Genomic DNA, 12,003 nt, shown 5'->3' with positions numbered 1-12,003 from the left:
GAGGTGCAAAACTTATAGAGACATACCCCAAGCGACTTGCAGCTGTAATGGCAGCAAAAGGTGGCGCTACAAATATTGCACGCACCACTTTTCAGTTTTTAATTTGTTAAAAAAGTTAAAAATATCCAATAAATTTCGTTCCATTTCACAATTGTGTCCCACTTGTTGATTCTTCCCAAAAAAAATTAGAATTTTATATCTTTATGTTTGAAGCCAGAAATGTGGCAAAAGGTAGAAAAGTTCAAGGGGGCCAAATACTTTCACAATGCACTGTACATGATGCAATTTTCACACATACAGTACAGTGTATAGCATTGTTATAATATAGTATTGAGTTAGGAACAAATGGAAAATACTATTTCTTGGAATAAGAGCTCTGTTGAGAGCACAGCACTCAATTGATTCCAGTGGACATTACAGCGCTAATTAATGCCTCCATGCAATGGTCAATTCATTTCAATTAATACTGTAATACAATATTTTATTACTTCTGGGGTCCAGTTAATGCTAAAAAAAAAATAAAAGAGCCAGACTATAAGCTGGTCTATGTGCAAAGTGTTAAAGCATGTTCACACTGTGTTCATTTCAAAGAAAAAATTTCAAAAGAAACAAAAAACAAAACAAAATGAGCATATATCCTACAGCAAGTAAATAGTAATAGTACAAGTGAATAACATAGGGTACTTAGATAACACAATTTTGATCAGAAAAGCATAAAAGACATCCCAGCACGACAAGGTGTACCCATCGGGACGGTCCTAACCTGTATAGTATTAAAATATTTCCATGTGGCAATGTGAATAAGGGCAGTACAGGAAAGGGCCCCAACTGAGACACTTATCCATAGGAAACTATAGAGATTAAATACTTAACTCAATACGGGTGGGCCACTCCCCCTGTTTGTATAAAAGTACAAGAGATTACAGCAAAGCCAAATAAATGAGCCGGACTATAAGCTGGTATATGTGCAAAGTGTAGGAGCACAATTACACCGCAGCCATTTCACAGATTATATACCCTACAGCAAGTAAAAAAGTAAATAGTAATAGTACATGTAAATTAGAAAGGGTACCGTATGTTTAGGATTATAAGATGCACCTTTTTTTCCCCAAAATTTGGGGAGAAAATGGGGGGTGCATTTTATAATCTGAATGTAGCTTACCGGATGCAGTGGAGTGGGGTACCAGGGTCGCTGCTGCAGACAGCTGGCGGCTGCAGAGGCAGTAGTGAGGCAATGCTGCAGGCCCCAGGCTGGTAGGAGGGGGTGTTTGGCAGAGGCAGGAATGGGGTAATACTACAGGCCCCAGGCCAGCAAGAGGGGGTGTTGGGCGGTGCTGGGGCTCTGCCGACATTTTGGGAAAGCCTGGAGCCTTTGCACTTTCCATGATTTTCAATGCAGTGGACTTCGGGAAAATGACCACCGGAGTCAGCACATGCGCAGATTGAGATCTTGGGAGACAATATCTCGGTGCTGAGATCTCAACCTGTGCATGCGCAGAAGTATACTTTTGGATTGTGGTGTCCCTCACTTAACTCTGTAACACCTGGTCCTGGCCAGCCGAATACATTGGCACCATGCGGTCTGCAGAGGCGTATCTCCAAAGTAACATAATTCCACACACCCAGCCAGTACCCCCATTTTCATGAAGCATATCGGGGCATGGAGGACGAGTACGTCACCTATGACTACCGCCCCCCACCACGTTATCCAGAACATTCTCAAAAAAAAGACTGTTCAACCGTTTACCTGGTGTTGTTGCATGTTCAATGGCTGTCCATCCATCAACATGCTTCTATCTAATGTGGTCATCTTTGCCATAAGATCTGCTCAGTCATAGCACCAGGAGCTGTTATAGATCTGTGGCTACTCCCTTTGCTTATTTATAAAGGCTCTCTCTTAAATGTATAGATGGAATAGTGGAGATGTGTCTTTAAAAGGGTTGTCCACCTTCAGGACCCAAGTTTTGTAAAATACTTAAAATAACAAACTCAGTAGAAAGTTGCCTCCACTGGTCTATTGCCACCTTCCCTCCGCTCCTCTACTCTTGGTGTTTTGGCTGCAATGGTGATGTTACGTCATCATCGTGTGTCTTTCCTGAAAGTGGTCAACTCCTTTAATATATTTTCTCTTTGCTCTACACATCCAGAGATGATTGACAAAAGATTACCAACTTTATAAAAAAAATAAAATAAAAAAAACCAAGGCTTTGTGATACTTTGTCATGGGAATCCTACACTATGTAAGTCTATGTGTGGTCACCCAGTGATTGCATGGAGTCTTACAAATTAGTAACATTTTATTATGCTAGTTTATGGCTACACATTTTTGCAGGCATTTAAAACACTTTGCTTTAAAAAATTGAGTGAGCAAAATAAAAGGCACTGACTCCTGCTGTTGTTTTTACTTGGAGCATGACCGCACAGTGAACAAGCCCAAACTATTAGGTGAGGTCCTTCGGTGCCAAAAGATTGAGTAATTCAGGTACTGCTCCATTATAATCATGTAGAAATGGCAAACAAAAGGTGCAGATTAGCATACTGAACATACTGTAGTTTATTAGAATAATGGCACAATCTGTTTTGTCTGCTGATCACAGCACCTTCCTCAAGGCATGCCAGTGTTAGGAACCCTACAGGATGAGCAAGAAAAATGATATGGCCTTGGCAGTTTTTACCATACAAACTCGGCATTAATTTACAGCTGGCAACATGCATTACATTATCTGACAATGGGGACTGTTGGTCACTACAACATCTGTTCTTAAAGGAAAAATTAAATGCACCAATTGTATTTTCTCATTTTTTTCTATTTATTTTAAGGATACGTTAATCCTCCATGACCGTGCCTTCTGAGCTGAAGATGCAAGAACTTCAATACTTACCATACCCAAAGCTGACTGTTGCTAGAGCCAAGCATATGCTGCCTGATGAAGAGTTCTGTACTCACTTCCTCCAGCAGTCCCATAGGCAATGAATGGAGCGGAAGTTGAACATGTGCACTTCCGCTCCATTCAAGATTGGCCTCTTGGATCCTTGGGGGTCCCAGCCGTCAGACCCCAAGGGATCAGTAAGCTCTTCAGTATCATCTGGATAGGAGATAACTTGCAGTTCTTGGAGTAATTCTTCAAGGTCACGTTTATACAACAAGTCTTTTAGGTGAAAAAATCCACAGCTTACAATGGTAATCACGGACAGAACATGAGCTGTACACTGATACCATCCGTGTGCTGTCCGTGATTTTCACTGACTCATAGACCTGAATGGCCATTTTGATCCTTGACGCTGATTAAAAACGAATATGTCTTCATGACATTTTTTGTGGGTACAAGGTCCGCAAAATAGCACGGACATGTGAACGGCTCCATAAACTCCAGTGGGCACTAGTGATGTGCGAACGTACTCAGATAATCGATTATTTCAGCAGGCTTGGGCGCTAACCGAGTTTCTTCATCGTGCTCAAAATATAGGTTTGAGATGCAACGACTGTATGACAGCTGCAACACATGCATGAATTGCATGTTTGTTAGACAATCCCTGCATGTGTCATTGCTGTCTACCAGCCGCAAGACATGCAGCTGTGGCGACTCTAACCTATGTGAAAAAGTCTCTGCCAGAGTGCTAGAGGGCAGATATGGTTCACTGAGGCTATTAGCTTCAGTGATGTGAAACATGGAAGTCTTCTCCTGCATGGTAGGTGCAGACAGGGTTAATCAACCACATTTAAAAAAAGGCATGTTTAACTGTGAATGGCCATAGTGTGGCCATGAGGCCATTCACCATATCTCCACCCCAGAGTGTGGTCTCGGCTATATATAGGCAGCCTTTTTACTCAAGTGCTGTTCATTGTATGGAGAAGCTAGCTCCTGAAAGGGAGGAGCTTTTGTTTTTGTGCTAACGTGGACCATGTGCTTTCGTTAACCCTGAGTGGAAGGACCACAACCAATATACGGACTGTGCTGTATCTTTTATTTATGCTTTGCCATTACACCGAATGGGCAGTGTTTACTTTATGAAGTTTAGGTTTGTTTATGACTTTTAAATAAACCAATCCCATCCTTAAAGAGACAGTGTTCCGTGTCTATCTCCGTGTACAGCATAGCAAGCCGCTCTACCACACCTATTTTTCGAGCACGCTGAAGACACTTGTTTAGCACCTGAGCGTGCTCGGTTAACCCCTTATTCGAGCATGTTCGCGCATCACTAGTAGGTAGGTGTTCTTTCCGTGAAAATCATAGAACACGTGATTTACAAATACTGTTCATTTTTGAAAAAAATAATAAAAACATGACTGTAAAGATTTTAATTTGTTTTAGTTTTTTTATATATATTTAATGCTTTTTTATATTCCACATCAGCGTAGACATCTTTAAGACCACAAGGTGAGCGCGTAAATGCGGGTCTGTGCGGCTCGGCAGACACTGATGAATCCGCCGTCGTATAAAGTTTTAGACCAGTTTCACTCGGCGAGTCTTTCCTCAGCATAAAAACACTTTGCTGCTCCATGATTGATATCAGGACTTGTGTGATTTTTCTGTTTGAAATCAATTCCCGCCTGAAGATGTACCTTCCAGTCCTCTCAGTGGTCATTAACCAAGGATGGATTTATGCGAGGAGTCTATGTTTTGTGTGCCGTGGTGCAGGTTTGGCACAGCGCAGCCGTATAGTTCATCTCTTCCTTATCTCTACCTTGTTTCCAATTATGTTTTTAATCCGCTCGATTACAAGCTTCTTATGAACATATAGAAAGAAGAAAGGGGGCAAAAAAATAACTTACACGTGTGCAGCGAACAGCACGTTCCTTCAGAGCTGTAAAATCGTACACTAATCTTCGGCAAAAGCTGTGAAGATGACAAGCAAATGACAACATTTATTCAACAAAATAACAGCCTGAAGCATGTATTAAATTTACAGGGAAATCTCGGGAAGTGTAAAAAGGCAGCGCAACCTTTATCTCCCAGCCATAAAGTCATGAAAGGTACAAAGCCATTAGCTATTTGTTTTGATGAACGAGATGGCTGCAGATTTCAGTTTGCTTTTTTTTTTATGATATTATTTTTCTTTTTTTTTCTTTTATATTTTTTTTTTCCAAAGGGTCAGACAGCACTACGCTTAGCAACAATGATTCCCTCTACAGAACAAAGGCTACGAGGGCATGCATGCCAGGTTGTCAGAGGATGGCACGTGTACCGCATCCTCTGTCAAGGGGATTAAGGAAATTTATAACCCACAAACAAAGCTTTTCTCTGTTCCGAGGATTGGGTCAGGTCAGAACTATGGTTGCTGAACCTGAGGTAGCAGCACCTTCTTTGGTTTTAACAACTAATCCAGAAATTGAAGGCATTTACAAGGAATGATCAAAAATAATGAGCAGATTAAAGATAGATATGTTGATTAAGAGTTTAATTACCAGAAACTGCACATTTCTTCTATATTTAGGTAGGGATTTGTCTTCACTTTCCGAAATGAATTGATTCTGGTGGACTGAAAAGTGCAAAAAAAAAAAGGTGACAAATTAATATGAAGATTTTTTTTCTTTTGTTTTTATTCTGCTATTTATTGAGTTGCTTCGAGGTAAGAATCATAGTGAATTGTCTTTGCTAAGGAATAAAAAGATTAAATTGCAATACTCAATTCTGAAATATTGAGGAAAGGTGGTGGGAAATTGTATAAAATTACTAAAGACAAATTACTTGATAAACCCTTATAAATCTGCCACCACTGCTCCAGTGTGCCTTACCGGTCTATGTTGCAGTAATGAATGTCCCCATCTAAACATGTGACCACTGCAACCAATCACTGGTCTCAGCAATACAGCATTGTGTGCAATTATTGACTGCAGAGGTCACTTGGGCAGTCGAGGATACAACTACTTCCAAATCAGCTGCACCAGTGCTCCACACTGGTCGGTCCACCAGCAATAGCATCTCCAGCTAACCATGTTAAAGGGGTTGTCCGGTCCAAACTGATAAGTCTGCGGTCACTCTGTGGGACTACAGACTTATGAATCCTCCCTATGAACGCACTGTGAGCTACGGGGATTGGCGGGTTTCTGAGCTGGGACCAGAGGGTAACAAAGTAAAATAGTAACATAGTTTGTAAAGCCGAATACAGACTTGCGTCCATCAAGTTCGACCTGTTAGTTCTGTAATTGCTAAAGTTGATCCAGAGGAGGGCAAAAACCCCAAATGATTTAGCCAATCTTCACCTGAGGAAAAATTCCCTCCCGACTCTGAAACCAGCAGTCAGAATAAATCCCTGTATCAACCTACTATTTTATTCTATTTTTAAGTATATGCTGAAATCTGCCTGGTATCTAGCTTGAACTGGTGTAGTGAATCCGACATTACCGTCTCCTCACTCAGTGAATTCCATATTCTCACTGCTCTTACCGTAAAGAACCCCTTCCTATGCTGGTGCTGAAATCTTTTCTCTTCCAGTCTTAGTGAGTGCCCTCTTGTTACCGTAATATCCCTCCTTTTAAAAAAATCCCGGGCAAGATCTCTATACTGTCCCCTAACTAACATATTTGTACACATTTATTATGTCCCCCCTCAACCTTCTCTTTTCCAGGCTGAATAGTCCTAGTTTTGCCAACCTCTCTGGGTATTGCAGTCCCTCCATTCCCTTTATTAATTTTGTTGCCCTCCTTTGTACCTTTTCAAGCTCATTTATATCCTTTCTATATATTGGGGCCCATAACTGAGCACAGTATTCCAAGTGTGGTCTGACCAGTGCTTTGTACAGTGGAAGAACAATGTTCTCATCCTTTGCAGCTATACCTCTTCTGATACATCAAATTACCCTGTTTGCCCTTACAGCAGAGGCCTGACTTTGGGCACTCCAATTTAGTTTGCTATCAATCAAGATGCCCAAGTCCTTCTCCATCTCTTTATTCCCCAATGATTTCCCATTCAGTGAGTACTGGTGACTTCCATTTTTCCTTCCCATATGTATGACCTTACATTTCTCCTCGTTAAACCTCATTTGCCATTTAATGCTCCACCTACCCAGCTTATCCAAATCCCTCTGTAGGTCTGCACTGTCCTCTTTTGTATTAATTGTTTTACATAACTTTGTGTCATCTGCAAATATTGACATTTTACTATTTATCCCGTTGACTATGTCGTTAATAAAGATATTAAATAACATTGGGCCTAGTACAGACCCCTGTGGTACCCCACTAGTGACGCTTACTCAATCTGAGTATATTCCATTTATAACCACCCTCTGCCTTCTATCCTTTAGCCAGTTAGCTACCCACTTGCAGACATTTTCCCCCAGCCCCATCATTCTCATTTTGTATACCAACCTATTATGTGGCACGCTATCGAACGCTTTTGAGAAGTCGAGATACACGACATCCACTGGTTCCCCCTGATCTACTCGAGAGCTAACCTCCTCGTAGAAGTCAATCAGGTTTGTTTGGCAGGAGCGATTCCTCATGAATCCATGTTGGTTCAGGATTAAAAGATTATTAGCATCAAGATGCTCCGTAATTGACTCTTTAATGAAGCTTTCAAAAATTTTGCCCACAACGTTCGTCAGACTCACCGGCCGATAGTTTCCGGCGTCACTTTTCGCTCCCTTTTTGAATATTGGCACTACATTCGCCTGTCGCCAATCAAGTGGTACAGACCCAGTCTCAACAGAGTCCTTAAATATAAGATATAACGGTCTGTCTATCACATTACTTAGTTCCCTTAGTACCCGTGGGTGTATGCCATCAGGTCCTGGTGATTTGTTTATTTTAATGTTACTGAGGCGTTTCTGTACCCCAGCTTGGGTTAGATTTGTCATACTTAGTGGAGGATTAAGCTTGTCACTTCTCATTTCTCCTGTTAGTTCTATTTCCTTTGTGAAAGTTATCGAAAAAAAATTATTTAATAGATTAGCTTTATCCTCATCTTTCTCTATGATTTTGCCTTCCTCACTTTTTATCGGTCCAATATTATCCGATTTAATCCTTTTACTATTTATATACGTAAAGAACAGTTTGGGATTTGATCTACTTTCCCTAGCAATACGTCTCTCTGTTTCCTCCTTCGCTACTTTTATTTTTTTTTTACAGGTTCTCGTTTTTTCCTTGTAACACATTAGTGCCTCCTTACTGTTTTCCTGTTTTAATCTCTTGAATGCCTATTTTTTGCTATTTAATGCCCCTTTTACGTTCTTGTTCAACCATATTGGTTTCCTCTTATTTCTGGCCCTTTTATTCCCATACGGTATATACCTCTCGCACTGAGTATTCAGAATTCTTTTGAAGGTTTCCCATTTACTATTCGTATTCCTTTGATTAAGAACTTTGTCCCAGTCTATAAGTTGAAGGTTTTCTTTCAGCTGATCAAACTTCGCCCTCCTAAAGTTTAATGTTTTTGTTGTTCCCTTATTGATAACCCTACTGAAGGGCATTTCGAAATTGATAATATTATGATCGCTATTACCTAGGTGCCCCCCTATCTGTACCTCAGTTATTCTATCAGGCCTATTAGTCAATATTAAGTCCAACACGGCCTTCCCTCTCGTTGGTTCCTGCACTAGTTGGGAGAGATAATTATCCTTAATATTTGTCAAGAACCTTTTTCCTTTCTGAGATCTACAGGTTTCTGTTTCCCAGTCAATATCCGGGTAGTTGAAATCCCCCATTATGTTTTGCTACTTTGTCTATTTGTCCTAATAGCAGATTCTCATTCTCCTGTTATATTTGGTGGCTTATAGCAGACCCCCAGTAATATTTTATTATTATTTTTTGCCCCCTCTATCTCTACCCACATGGACTCGACCCCCTCTTCTCCCTCTCCTATATCTTCCCTTAGTCTGGGTTTTAGACATGACTTTACATATAAGCAGACTCCTCCGCCTTTCCCCTGTTTCCGGTCCCTTCTAAATAAACTATAATCTAATAAATTTACCGCCCAGTCGTAGCTATTGTCTAGCCAAGTCTCTGTTATACCTACGATGTCATACCTCTCCTCCGATATAAGCGCCTGCAGCTCATCCGCCTTATTGGTCAGGCTTCTTGCGTTGGTCAGCATGCAAGATAAAACTTTGGGGTTATTTAGCATCCTATTCTTCATATTGGAAGGCACGTGGGCAACTAGGACTTGCCAAACTCAGGAATTTTAGGAGGGGCAGGATGGCTGAAGTGGAACCCAACAGGGATTGAAGCAAGTAAAGCACAATATGAACAGAAGGTGGAGCACAACAAACATAGAGGTCTAGAGACTCAATTGCAAAACACAAGTGTTTGTGTCAATTGGCCTTAAATAGGTCTCAGGAGATTATGTCATTGATCCACGCCAATAATTAGGTTGATTAGCATGCACTCTGTCGTTTGGTGAGATACAGGTGTAAATAGGTATGTAACCCGTAGTAAAGGTAAGAGAATTCAGCACACACTAGGTTTTTGTTGATGCAAAAAGTTTATTGTATCTATGAAGGCAAATTAAACACACAGGTGCTGGGAGACATGCGACAAAATAGAATTAACTTTTCGACCCAGTCTGGGTCTTAGTCTTAAGAAAAAGGGCAATACATCAGAAAAGTTCATTGGAAATATACATTTATAAGTACCAGGGGCTGACACAGACTGTAGTGGGCCCCTGTGCAAGAAATTCCCCCCCCCCCTGCCCTTCATAGGGCAACAAAGCTATGTAAACATAACCAACATGTGCATCTCTCACCCCCCCATGTGCAGCTCTCATCCCCCCATGTGCAGCTCTCATCCCCCCCATGTGCAGCTCTCATCCCCCCATGTGCATCTCACCCCCCCCCGTGCATCTCTCAATCTCAAATTCGAGCTGTTTTGGGCGGTGTTCGAGCCGTTCGGCGAACACGAACAATTTGATAAAAATTCGGCTGTTCGAGGTTATGTTCGATAACTGTTCGTGCACCAAAATCATAACTGGATTTTTTCTCAGTAATGATGAAAATTAATGTTAATACGCAGTTTGAGTGTACAGCGGGGTGGGGGGAGGGGCAGGGGATGGATCTCTGCAGGAACAATAAAGATCTCCATTTTTTTTTCTCTTTCCCGCATTTGCAGTGGGGAGGTGCAATCTGTCAGCCTATCAGCAGCGCACACACGGAGCGAAGTGCTTTTTTTCACACAAGCAAGGGCATGTGTCATTGGCAGTGTATGTCACATGTCCTTGCCCTATAAGACCAAGCCATTTTCCCCGTCGCCACCATTTTCTCACTGCTGCAGCTGCGTGTTAGACGGCACCGCTGTTGCTGTGTGCGCTATACCTTGTTAATTTCAAGCCAATTTTCGCACAAATATACAGATAGCTTGGGAGTAGGGAATAGTTGTGATTGCAGTCCTTTTAAGGACTAGGTTACAGCATTTCCTACGACTTTTATCAGGGAGGTCTGTGCTCTTAAATAGATAGGTTGTGGGAGTAAAGACTAATTGTAATTGGAGTCCTTTTCAGGACTAGGTTACATCAGTTCCTATCAGTTTTTGCCAGGCAGGTCTGTGCCAGTGCTGTGCAAGTTTTTTTCACAGCATTTGGCTGAATCTAGCAAAGCTAATCCTTTTTGGCCTATTGCAGAGTGTGTTAGTCAGTGGAGTAGCCTATCTGTGCTGCAAGATATACCACCTGTGTATAGAATACCAATTTTTTTACTACACCTAGTGAAGTAAAATCTTTTGGGCATAGCATCATTCTATTAGTCCATCTATACTGACCTCCATCAGGTTGCAAATTAAAACTAATTTTTATCTGCATCTACAGTACCTCTGAAAAAATATTTGGGCTTCTAGCTGTGTGTGGGACTTGTTGTATTAGTCCATCTATACTGACCTCCATCAGGTTGCAAACTGAATATATTTTTTTCTGCATCTACCTCTGAAAAAATATTTGGGCTTCTAGCTGTGTGTGGGTCTTGTTCTATTAATCCATCTATACTGACCTCCATCAGGTTGCAAACTGAATATAATTTTTTTCTGCATCTAGCTCTGAAAAAATATTTGGCCTTCTAGCAGTGTGTCGGACTTTCTCTATTAGTCCATCTATACTGACCTCCATCAGGTTGCAAATTAAAAATAATTTTTATCTGCATCTACAGTACCTCTGAAAAAATATTTGGGCTTCTAGCTGTGTGTGGGACTTGTTGTATTAGTCCATCTATACTGACCTCCATCAGGTTGCAAACTGAATATATTTTTTTCTGCATCTACCTCTGAAAAAATATTTGGGCTTCTAGCTGTGTGTGGGACTTGTTGTATTAGTCCATCTATACTGACCTCCATCAGGTTGCAAACTGAATATATTTTTTTCTGCATCTACCTCTGAAAAAATATTGGGCTTCTAGCTGAGTGTGGGTCTTGTTCTATTAATCCATCTATACAGACCTCCATCAGGTTGCAAACTGAATATAATTTTTTTCTGCATCTAGCTCTGAAAAAATATTTGGCCTTCTAGCAGTGTGTCGGACTTTCTCTATTAGTCCATCTATACTGACCTTCATCAGGTTGCAAATTAAAAATAATTTTTATCTGCATCTACAGTACCTCTGAAAAAATATTTGGGCTTCTAGCTGTGTGTGGGACTTGTTGTATTAGTCCATCTATACTGACCTCCATCAGGTTGCAAATTAAAAATAATTTGTATCTGCATCTACAGTACCTCTGAAAAAATATTTGGGCTTCTAGCTGTGTGTGGGACTTGTTGTATTAGTCCATCTATACTGACCTCCATCAGGTTGCAAACTGAATATAGTTTTTTCTGCATCTACCTCTGAAAAAATATTTGGGCTTCTAGCTGTGTGTGGGACTTGTTGTATTAGTCCATCTATACTGACCTCCATCAGGTTGCAAATTAAAAATAATTTGTATCTGCATCTACAGTACCTCTGAAAAAATATTTGGGCTTCTAGCTGTGTGTGGGACTTGTTGTATTAGTCCATCTATACTGACCTCCATCAGGTTGCAAACTGAATATATTTTTTTCTGCATCTACCTCTGAAAAAATATTTGGGCTTCTAGCTGTGTGTGGGACTTGT

This window comes from Phyllobates terribilis, unplaced genomic scaffold (assembly GCF_046119375.1).
Source record: "Phyllobates terribilis strain yellow unplaced genomic scaffold, ASM4611937v1 Scaffold_11__3_contigs__length_659146591, whole genome shotgun sequence".
In the NCBI taxonomy this organism is placed as follows: domain Eukaryota; kingdom Metazoa; phylum Chordata; class Amphibia; order Anura; family Dendrobatidae; genus Phyllobates; species Phyllobates terribilis.
The sequence above is the reverse complement of the archived record's forward strand: the minus strand, read 5'-3'. Positions refer to the sequence as shown.